This window comes from Magnolia sinica, chromosome 7 (genome assembly GCF_029962835.1).
Source record: "Magnolia sinica isolate HGM2019 chromosome 7, MsV1, whole genome shotgun sequence".
In the NCBI taxonomy this organism is placed as follows: Eukaryota; Viridiplantae; Streptophyta; class Magnoliopsida; order Magnoliales; family Magnoliaceae; genus Magnolia; species Magnolia sinica.
In genome coordinates this window covers 28,146,056-28,158,206 of record NC_080579.1, presented here as the reverse complement: position 1 = coordinate 28,158,206, position 12,151 = coordinate 28,146,056, and the positions used below count along the sequence as shown (strand labels likewise).

The 12,151-nt window shown below is 39.4% G+C and overlaps 1 long non-coding RNA gene across 1 annotated transcript in view; it reads right to left on the bottom strand.

The window, feature by feature from the left end:
• The window catches only part of LOC131252035 (uncharacterized), a 43,541-nt gene extending 33,985 nt beyond the window's left edge, over window positions 1-9,556 (bottom strand). Inside the window, exons 1-2 of the long non-coding RNA XR_009174115.1 lie at window positions 9,527-9,556; window positions 7,084-7,122 (exon numbers count right to left, since the gene is read on the bottom strand). This is a non-coding gene — a long non-coding RNA (uncharacterized LOC131252035). The remainder of the gene's footprint in view (window positions 1-7,083; window positions 7,123-9,526) is intronic.
• Between the last annotated feature and the right edge of the window lie 2,595 nt (window positions 9,557-12,151).

Here is a 12,151-nt window from a genome sequence, read left to right as displayed (position 1 = left end):
CAGGGTTTATGTATTGCATTGTTCCCTCAGCATCTAATATTTGGCTCTCTATGACTCCTCATTTGCATAGCTGATTTATATTGCGTACTCTGATATTGTATGATTTATAGACCTGCAGTATTTCTGCTTACTTTGATATCATATGATTCATGATCTTGCCAGTATTTCTGATATTGTATGATTAAGGCATCGTGTTGAATACTTGGCAATTATCTTATGCACACACTTACCCCACCCTCTAAGCTTTCTATAAGCTTATGTATGGTAGATGCATGCAGGTGACGATAGGACGCAGTCGAGCTGGGGCAGGAGCATGCGGTAGAGCTTCTGGAGATTTTATTATATGCATGTATTTCCTTTTCAGTATTATACTTAAATAATTATATTAGTGGATATGTGGTAATGATGTTGTTCTTATGATTTCGGTATACTTATGGTTATACTTCTTAGGAGACAAATTCATGTTAAAAATCCTCCTTGTAGGATCCCATGATCGAAACTTAGCATATGGGCACTAGGAGCCAAGAATGGGGTACTACGGAGGCTGTCAACACCAGATTCGGTGATCGGGATTCCTTTTAATCTGATTTCCGGGATTGAGGCATGACAAAAATTGGTATCAGAGCATAACTTGGGAATACCGGAGGATAACATCACATATCTACTGATAGCTATCCTGCACTCTATGATTATTGAGAACTTTGAACGGTTAGCTCCCCAAGTTCGAAAACTTAGAGATTTTCTGATATAGCTCCCTACCATTGAGATTATGAGGTTGAATAGTATTCTCGTTTCGATCATTTCTGATATGGGATCCAAGGATCAATGGGGTCATCATAAGCGTTGACAAGGCATCCTGAGGGCACGAGGTTCAGATTAGAGAGCGTTATTTGTTTATATATTGATTATGCCTTGTATGGTATTGATTAATATATGTATAAGTCGATGCTTCCTCTTCCCTTGTCTATTCTGTAAATTTTGAGGATGAAATTTTTATTAGGTGGGGAGAGCTGTAAGACCTGTATCCTACACCCTACCATTCCATCGGCTTTCGCGATCTTTCTGGTCAAATTTTGGCAACCTTCGACCCTCTATCCGACGTTTGCGCGCGATCCTAAGACGAGTCTTGCAAACCTGAGTCGACTCAAACCGAGACTTGTACCCTTGCGACCGCGCCGTCGCCATGGTTCCGATTCCACATCTCACATACCGAGGCGATACCCAGGCTAGGAGATGTGGGCCCGCGTTCAGTTTTAAGAAAACGCTACGCGTTACAAAACCCAACAAAATGTCTACCTAAATGTCACATCCATCAATTAATCAATCCCATCAAGGGTCAAGTACAAGTCAAGTACTCACATCACTCAACCCATCACTCAACACATCACTCAACCTATCACAACTCATACCCTTCTTACACAAGCTAACCCAAAAGTCAACAATCCCTTACACAACCCATCCCTCTCTCTCATCCATCACTCCATCCCATCTTCTCTCTCTCTCTCTCTCTTATTTCTCCCTTCTTTTCCAAGCAACCCAAAACACAAAGAACTCCAACGTCCAAGCTCTCCCAACCTCCATGAGAGAATTTTGTGTGTGGCCCACTTACTAACCCTCTCATCTCTCATTGCAACCCTTCATTCTCCATCATCTTCCATTGGGATCGAAGCCAAGGAGTAAAGGAAGCCAAGGGATCAAGAAGATTTGCAATTGGTGGGTGATCCACCGTTGATTTACTATTAGAAGGCCTACTTGTGATGGGATCCATTTTTATGTATATACTGTGATCATGGAGGGCCCATAATGGCGGGGTCCCTTCATCACCATCCGATCTCTCCTTTTTTACTCTTTCTCTCTTTTTTATATGGTAATGATGATGATGAGGTGTGTGGCCCACCATGATGTTTGCATCCAAGCCATCTACCGGTGGACCCCATCCATGTGGGACACATCATGATGTTTATATGTCATCCCAACTGTCCATCTAGGACATGGCCCATCCCACACGTGTGGGTGGGGCCCTCCTTGATGTATTTATCCTAATCCACTCGTTCATCCATCCAAAGCGGTATGGCCCACCATGATTTATGTATTTTTTTAATGCCGTCCATCTATTTTATCCAGGCCATCTAGTAGGCCTAGATGATGAGAAAACACATATATCAGGTTGATCCAAAACAGGTGGGCCATGTGGGACCCAACTTGATGAGGTATATGCCTCACTATTTGTCAGTGGAGGTGGCTAATAGTGAAGTGTTAACTGATAGTGGGGTAGCTAACGGTGAAGTGTAAACTGGCAGTGAGTTGTACTTGCCAGCTGCATCAGGGAAAAAGATAAAATGTTAATTTTAATATATTAAATTAATATGCATTATGGGGAAGGTGGCCTGCACGTGGGACCCACCTCTACTCCTTGAGTTGCAATGTGCAGCAGCTAAGCAGCTGCCCTGGCAATGTCATCAGGGTCCATGGGATCCATCCACGTCGTCCATCCATCAGCTGGGCCACACCATGATGCATGTGGCGTGTCCACCATCCAAGGACGATGGGACCCACCCCTGGCGTGAGGCTACACTTGATGTATGCGCTGTTCAGGCTGTCCAAGGCCTAGATGTTTATATATATAAATATATTATATTATATTATATTATATATACTATATATTATATAATAAATACATGTTATGGTGGGCCCTACATGGGACCCACCTCTGCCCTCTGTAAAAGCATCAAAGTTGCACGTACCACAGCTATAGAGCTGATCTATTGAGTGTTAGCAATTCTGTGGGACTTGTTTCAGCTATGTGGACCCCACCACTAGCTGATGTGCAGACGGCAGTGAGTTCCGTGGGTCTCACCTCTTTCATCCACGCCATCTATCGATGGGACCCACTATGATGCATGTGTTCTATCCAAACCGTCCAACCATTTTGAAATGTTATTTTACGGCATGGGTAAAATAAGTGAGTCAGATCCAAAGTTCAAGTGGATCCCACCATTTGCAATAAATAGTGGGGCACAGAGACATCCGCCATTCAAACTTCTAAGGGCCACAGTAGTTTCCAATCAGGCTAATATTTTATTTTCACTTCATCTATCTCTATGTTAACTTATAAATAGGTTGGATCTCAAAAATACATAACGGTGGGTGTGACTTGATGTATATGAGGTCCATTGGTGCGGCCTGTGGACGTGGTCCACTTGATGTATAAGAGGCCCACTAGTGCGACCTATGTGATATGGCCCACTCGATATGTATGAGGCCCATTAGTGCGGCCCGTGGATGCAGTCCACTTGATGTATATGGGGCTCATTGGTGTGGCCCATTGACGCGACCCACTTGATGTATATGGGGCCCATTAGTGCGGCCCATTGATGCGGCCCACTTGATGTATGGGGCACATGATGCGGCCCATTGGTGCGGCCTATGGATTCGGCCCACTTAATGTATATTTGAGGCCCAATGTGATGTATTTATGACCCATGTGCCGAGGCCCATTGCGACGTATTCGAGGCCCATTGTGATATATTCTGACCCATGTGATGCGACCCATAGTAATGTGTATTAGCCTCGTGTGAGTGGCCCATTGTGATGCATATTAGACCCATGTGATGTAGCCCATTGTGATGTATTCGAGGCCCATGGTTGAGGCCCACTGCGATGTATGTATGGCCCATTACATTGTGTATGAATCCCTTGTATAGGCCGCTCCTTGGGAGTAATGTTGGTTAAATGTCCACATTGATGGACAATGATGGTTGAAAGTCCTCATTGTGACCTTCCCTTAGGCCTGGATAGTCCCATTCCCATCATTCTCTTATGGGTTAACCCTAATTAGTGGGCCCCATTCACCATAAACGGATGGTTTCGCGCTATTGAATTTGATATAACCACGGTCGAGGGCTGATCTTTATATTATGGTTGATCGACTATTCATCTATGAATCCCGCCTTATTTATGTGTTGGTTGTCGGTGTTGATTATCAATGCTTATTGTGGGTGTCAATTTTTGATGTAGATTGTCAGTACCGATTGTTGATGTCAATCATTAGTGCCGATTTCGAGGCCGATTTCGATTATCGAGGCTGATTCTGATGTTCGAGGCCAATTCTGACTGTCGAGGCCGATTCTGCTTGTTGAGACCGATTTCGATTGTCGAGGTTGATTCCGATTGTCGAGGCTGATTGTATAGGCTAGTTATCGATACCGATTATGAGTATGTGACAGCATAACATCTTCATACCTACACTTTGGGGCCCACCTAGGTGATGTATCTACCGCACCGTCCAGCATGGGATGGTGGGCCTGCCATGATATACGTGTTTCATCCTTGTTGTCCATGTGGGACATAGGTGATGTATGTACGTTATATCCCGACCATCTATGGGACGTGAACCCCACACAAAGTATGTTTTATCCACACCGTCCATGGGACGTGTGATCCACCTTGATGTGTGATTTCATCCACGCCGTTCAGGGACAAGGGACCATCGTGATATATGTTTTACCCTTGATGTCAATCAGTTTTTAGGCCCACTTGCTTCATGTACAAGGCCCACCTGTGATGTATATTTGAGGCTCGATGTGATGTATTTATGGCCCATGTGCCGAGGCCCATAGTGATGTGTATTAGGCTTATGTCATGCGGCCTATTGCGATGCATATTAGGCCCATGTGATGAGGCTCGACTTAATGTATGTTAGGCCCGTGTGAGCAATCCATTGCGATGTATATTAAACGCTTGTCATGCGGTGTATTATGATGTTATTAGGCCCAGGTATGTGGCCCGTTGTGATGTATCTGTGGCCCATTTGACTAGGCCCATTGTGATGTATTTGTAGCCCGTATGGCGAGACCCGATGTGGTGTATATGCAGCCCTTGAGTGAGGCCTAATGCAATAAAAGTGCGGACCGATGTAATGTGTGATTTCACTATAATGTATGTAATGATATTTATGTGGGCCACTACTTAGGAGCGATATTAGTTAACTAACCACATTGATGGGTAATGATGGTTAAATGTCCATATTGTGAGCTTCCCTTGGGCCCATTGTGAGGCCCATTCTTGATATGAGTAGGTTGTTTAGGCATATCCTTGATATGAGGAAAGTACACCATTATCATATAACATGCTTAGTATAGCTTCATGACCCATGCACATGTGCATCACACCATCATCATATAGCATGCTTAGTATAGCTTCACGACCCATGCCCATGTGCATCATATGTATGCCTGATATGAGGAATGATTGATCATAGCACATGCCATTGGGCAGATTATTATAGGACTCCTTGATAGGAGGAGTTGCCCACATGAGCCCGTGGTACGCACAAGTTTGATGCATGACTGGATGGTATGACTCATGCATCTTGCATTTTGTGATATGACCACTGTATGCCCTAGCGACATCAGGACCGTAGCCTCCGCAGGCATATCATGGATGGCCAGATAGGATACTAAAAATTTGTTCTACATGGGGTGCTATAGATATCTTTAGGTGAAAGTTCCTAAACCCTCTTGGTTCCAGATGTTGCTCTAATGTCTAGACCGAGTGGATGCATGAGCGCATGAGGGCCGTATACCGTTAGGCCACATCTCTCACTATTTCGCGGTCGGTTGGAAGGGGGTACGGCCTTACCTGCTCGAGAGAAGGGGGCAATGATTGGCTGAGTTTGATCAGCTCGAGGAATGGGTCCGCTATCGATGAGCCAGGCCCGATATTGGTCGGAGGATAGTGAAGTCTCTTCCACTCACCTTGTTGTGCGCGATGGGGTAACAATCTGGTTTGGACTGTAATAGATCCCAGTAATTTCCTAGAGAGGAACTGTACTGATATGTGGACTTATTGAGCAGAAATTGCAAATCATTCATTCATTCATTCACTATCCATTCGGGTTGGTGGTGCGTAACTATTTATTATGTGTACCTTCATAAGGCCAGGATTTTGGTTAGGCGTACGACTAACCTGAGATCAGGAGTTTACCACATTGAGTCTGATTATCCAAATTTAGGTATGAGACTGGTTTGGATAAAAGTCCCTTATAATGGACCCTGTAGCCTGCGATACTACGTACTATCATCCCGACTTGACACTCCAGCTTGGTCATTTCATTCGCACGCATATTGCATCTGCAAGCATATGGCATTTTGGGTTGTTATATTTTCTGTACCTATATGGCCTAGACGGACTTAACAAGGTTTTCGTATTGCATTATACCCTTGGCATCTGATATTTGGCTCTCTATGACTCCTCATTTGCATAGCTGATTTATATTGCGTACTCTGATATTATATGATTTATTAACCTGTAGTATTTTCGCTTACTTTGATATCGTATGATTCATAATCTTGCCAGTAATTTCGATATTGTATGATTAAGGCATTGTGTTGAATACTTGGCAATTATCTTATGCACACACTTACACCATCCTCTAAGCTTTCTATAAGCTTATGCACGATTGATGCATGCAGGTGACAATAGGACACAGTTGAACTGAGGCAGGAGCGTCCGGTAGAGCTTCTGGAGATTTTATTATATGCATGTACTTCCTTTTCAGTATTGTACTCAAATGATTATATTGGTGGATATGTGGTGATGATGTTGTTCTTATGATTTGGTTATACTTGTGGTTATGCTTCTTATGAGACAAATTCATGTTGAAAATCCTCCTTGTAGGATCCCAGGATCAAAACCTGGCATATGGGCGCTGAGAGCCGAGAATGGGGTACTACGGAGGCTGTTGGCACCGGATTCGGTGATCAGGATTCCTTTGAATTTGATTTTCAGGTTTAGGGCATGACATATAACCTATAACCTACACCTAAACCTATACTTATAACCTAAACTTAAACTTAATTCACTTAACTAAAACCTACACCTAAACCCAAACCTATAACCCTAACCCGAACTCGAACCCGAATACCTAAACCTAAGCCTAAACCTCTGACCTATAACCTATAACCTTGACCTAATCTTAAACCTATAACCTAAATGTGAACTTATAACTTTAACCTAAACCTAAACCTAAACTTATAACATATAACCTACACCTAAACCTAAACCTAAACCTAAACCTATAACCTATAACCTAAACCTACACCTATAACCTAAACCTATAACCTAAGCCTACAACCTAAACTTAAACTTAATTCACTTAACTTAAACATACAACTAAACCCAAACCTAAAACCCGAACCCGAATACCTAAACCTAAGCCTATAACCTATAACCTATAACCTTAACCTAATCTTAAACCTATAATCATAACCTAAACCTATACATATAACCTATAACCTATACCTAAACCTAAACCCATAACCTAAACCTAACCTATAACCTAAACCTATAACCTATAACATAAACCTAAACCTATAACCTATAACCAACACCTAAACCTAAACCTATAACCTAAACCTATAACTTAAACTTAAATTTAATTCACTTAACTTAAACCTAGACCTAAAGCTATCACCTAATCTTAAACCTATAACCTAAACCTAAACCTATTACCTTAACCTAAACCTAAACGTAAACCTGTACCTAAACCTAACCTATAACCTATATAACTTAACCCTAAATCCTATATAGCCTAAATCTAAACCTATAACCGAAACCTAAACTTATAACTTAAACCTATAACCTATATAACTTAAACCTATATCCTATATAACCTAAATCTAAACCTATAACCTTAAGCTAATATTAAACATATAACCTAAACCTATAACCTAAACCTACAACTTAAACCAAAACCTATAACCTATACGCTAAACCTAAACCTATAACCTATATAATCTAAACCTAAACCTATAACCTATAACCTACACCTAAACCTAAACCTATAACCTAAACCTAAACCTATAACCTATATAACCTAAACCTATACCTATACCTATAACCTAAACCTATAACCTATATAACCTAAACCTATAACCTATACCTATAACCTAAACCTAAACCTATAACCTATAACCTAAACCAATAACCTTAATGTAAACCTATAACCCAAACCTATAACTTTAACCTAATCTTAAGCCTATAACCTAAACCTAATCCTATTACCTATAACCTAAACCTAAACTTATAACCCATAACCTACACCTAAACCTAAACCTATAGCCTAAACCTATAACCTAGACATAAACCTATAACCTAAACCTATAACCTATATAACCTAAACGTATACCTATAACTATAACCTAAACCTATAACCTATATAGCCTAAACCTATAACCTATATAACCAAAACCTATAAACTATACCTATAACCTAAACCTAAACCTATAACCTAAACCTAAACCTATAACCTAAACCTATAACCTTAACCTAAACCTATCACATTAACCTAATCTTAAAACTATAACCTAAACTTAAACCTATAAACTATAACCTAAACCTAAACCTATAACCTATAACCTTCACCCAAACCTATAACCTAAACTTAAACATAGTTCACTTAACATAAACCTATACCTAAACCCAAACCTATAACCCGAACCCGAACCCGAACCCGAATACCTAAACCAAAACCGAAACCTATAACCTTAACCTAATCTTAAACCTATAACCTAAACCTAAACCTATAACCTTAACCTAAACCTAAACTTATAACCTATAACCTACACCTAAACCTAAACCTAAACCTATAACCTATAAGCTAAACCTAAACCTATAACCTATAACCTATAACCTATACCTATAACCTATAACCTAAACTTATACTTAATTCACTTAACTTAAACCTACACCTAAACCCAAACCTATAACCCTAACCTGAACTCGAACCCGAATACCTAAACCTAAACCTAAACCTAGAACCTATAACCTACCTTAACTTAAACCTAAACCTATAACTTATAACCTACACCTAAACCTAAACCTAACATATAACCTAAACCTATAACCTATAACCTAAACCCAAACCTATAACCTATAACCTATAAACTTAACCTAAACCTATACCTAAACATATTCCTAAACCTAACTTATAACCTAAACTTAAACCTATAACTTATATAACCTAAATCTATACTTATAACCTAAACCTAAACCTATAACCTAAGCCTAAACCTATAACCTAAACCTATAACTTAAACCTATACCTATAACCTATAACCTAAACCTAAACCTATAACCTACATAACCTAAACCTATAACCTATAAGCTACACCTAAACCTAAACCTATAACCTAAACCTATACCTATACCTACACCTATAACCTAAACCTATAACCTATATAATATAAACATATAACCTATATAACCAAAATCTATAACCTATACCTATAACCTAAACCTAAACCTATAACCTATAACCTAAACCTATAACCTAATCTTAAACCTATAACCTAAACCTACAACCTATAACCTAAACCTCTAACATAAACCTATACCTATAGCTATAACCTAAACCTAACCTATAACCTAAACCTAAACCTATAACCTATATAAGCAAAACCTATAACCTATACCTATAACCTAAACCTATAACCTATTAACTAAACGTAAACCTATAACCTATAACCTAAACCTATAACCTTAACCTAAACCTACAACCTTAACCTAATCTTAAACCTATAACTTAAACCTAAACCTGTAACCTTAACCTAAACCGAAACCTATAACCTATAACCTACACCTAAACCTAAACCTATAACCTAAACCTAAACCTATAAACTATATAACCTAAACCATAACCTATAACCTAAACCATAACCTATAACCCAAACCTAAACCTATAACCTATCTAACCTAAACCTATAACGTATATAACCTAAACCTAAACCTAAACCTAAACCTAAACCTATAACCTGAACCTAAACCTATAACCGATAACCTAAGGCTATAACATATAACGTAAACCTATAACCTATAACCTAAACCTAATCCTAAACTTGATCCCGAACTCAAACCCGAATCCGAATACCTAAACCTACACCTAAACCTAAACCTAAACCTATTCTCAAATCCCTAAACCTAAACTTAAACCTACACCTAAACCTAAACCTATAACCTAAACCTAATCTTAAACCTATTTTCATAAACTGACTCTAATCTTTTCATTGTAGAGATGGATAAGAGTTGGATGCAAGCTAAGAACAAGTTTGGCCCAGAGTATAAACACGGGGTTCAAGAGTTCATGGAATTTGCGGGAAATCGCACAGATTCAGGCAATAGGATTAGGTGTCCACGTCGAAAATGCAAGAACATGGTTCATAAGACTTTAAATAAAGTAGAAGATGATTTGTTCATAGTTGGGATTGACCAGGGTTACATTTGGTGGATACATCATGGTGAAGAGTTTCACCAAAAAGTTAAGGCCACTAAAGTCCTTGCTAACCTGATTATGCCAGATGACGAGGATGAAGATGTTGACGAAATGCAAGATATCATAGGGGATGTGTTCAAGGGAACAATTGCAGATACTAATTTTACAATGACAAGTAGTAGCCAAGATATTCCTCCTATGGGTGATGTCGAATCAGAAAAGTTTAGTAGGTCATTGAGGGACGTGCAACGTCCACTTTATCCGGGGTGTGAGAACTTCTCCAAATTGAATTTTCTTATAAGGTTACTTCATTTGAAGACAATAAATTGTTAGAGTAACAAATCGTTTGACATGTTGTTTGACTTGTCAAAAAAAGTATTACCGGATGGTGAGACATTGCCTAAGTCTCATTACGAGGTAAAATCCTTGATGTGAGACTTGGGCCTTGGTTACATCCCCATACATGCATGTATAAATGATTATGTATTGTATTGAAAAGAGCATGAAAATGTTGAAGAGTGTTCAGAATGTGGAGAGTCTAGGTGGAAGTACGATGAAGCCAAGCGTAAGAAAATCCTATAAAAGGTGTTAAGGTACTTCCCATTGAAACCCAGATTGTAAAGATTGTTTACGTCTCGTAAGACGGCTAAAGATATGAGGTGGCATAAGGAGAAATGCATTCATGATGATAGTACACTAAGGCACACTGCGGCATCTGAAGTCTGGCAAAATTTTGACGAGTATAATTGGTTTGCAGAGGATTCTTGCAATGTTCGACTAGGTCTTGTAAGTGATGGCTTTAATCCATTTAGTAATATGAGTAGCTCGTATAATATATAGGCAGTGATACTTATGCCCTACAATTTACCTCCTTGGTTGTATATGAAGGAGTCATTTTTTATGATGTCATTGCTTATTCCTGGACCTAGGTCACCCGGAAATAACATTAATGTGTATTTGTGATCGTTAGTAGATGGGTTAAATGAGTTGTGGAGTGAAGGTGTATAGACGTATGACACATTTGTAGGACAGACATTTTGATTGCATGCAGTGGTCTTGTGGATAATAAATGACTTCCCCGCATATGGAAATTTGTCTAGGTGGAGCACGAAGGGAAAGTTGGCTTGTCCTACATGTAGTATTGAGACTTGTTCATTGTCATTGAAGCATGGTAAAAAAAAACGTGTTATATAGGCCATCGTCATTTCCTTCCAAGCGATCGTAATTGGCACAGGAAGATGATTATCTTTGATGGCAAACAAGATCATAGGCTACCACCAAAAGAGCTATCTGGAGAAGATGTGATATAAGAACTGAGTAACATTGGAGAAGTTAGATTTGGTAAGCCACCGCACTTGAAGAAGAGGAAACATATAGTATTGGAGTATAACTGAAGGAAGAAGAGTAATTTTTTTAATTGCCCTATTGGAGTGATTTGAAATTACGACACAACTTAGATGTCGTACATATTGAGAAGAATATATGTGACAATGTCTTCGGAACATTGATGAACATAGAGAAGAAAACAAAAGATAGTTTCATTGCTCGATTGGATCTACAAGCATTAGGTTTAAGGAAAGAGTTGCACTTGCAACCACATGAAAATTCATATACTATACCAGCAGCCCGTTTCACATTGACAAAATTAGAGAAAAAGCGTTTATGTGAATGGTTGAGATCGGTGAAGTTTTCCAATGGATATGTGTTAAATATATCTCAGCTCATAAACATTACGGACTGTAATGTAATAGGAAGGAAAAGTCATGATTATTACGTCCTTCTGCAACGTCTACTACTGGTTGTGATTTGTGGATTCTGTCACAAGGATATAGTGCGCTACTGATTGAGTTGGGGATATTCTTTAAGGATTTGTGTTCAAAA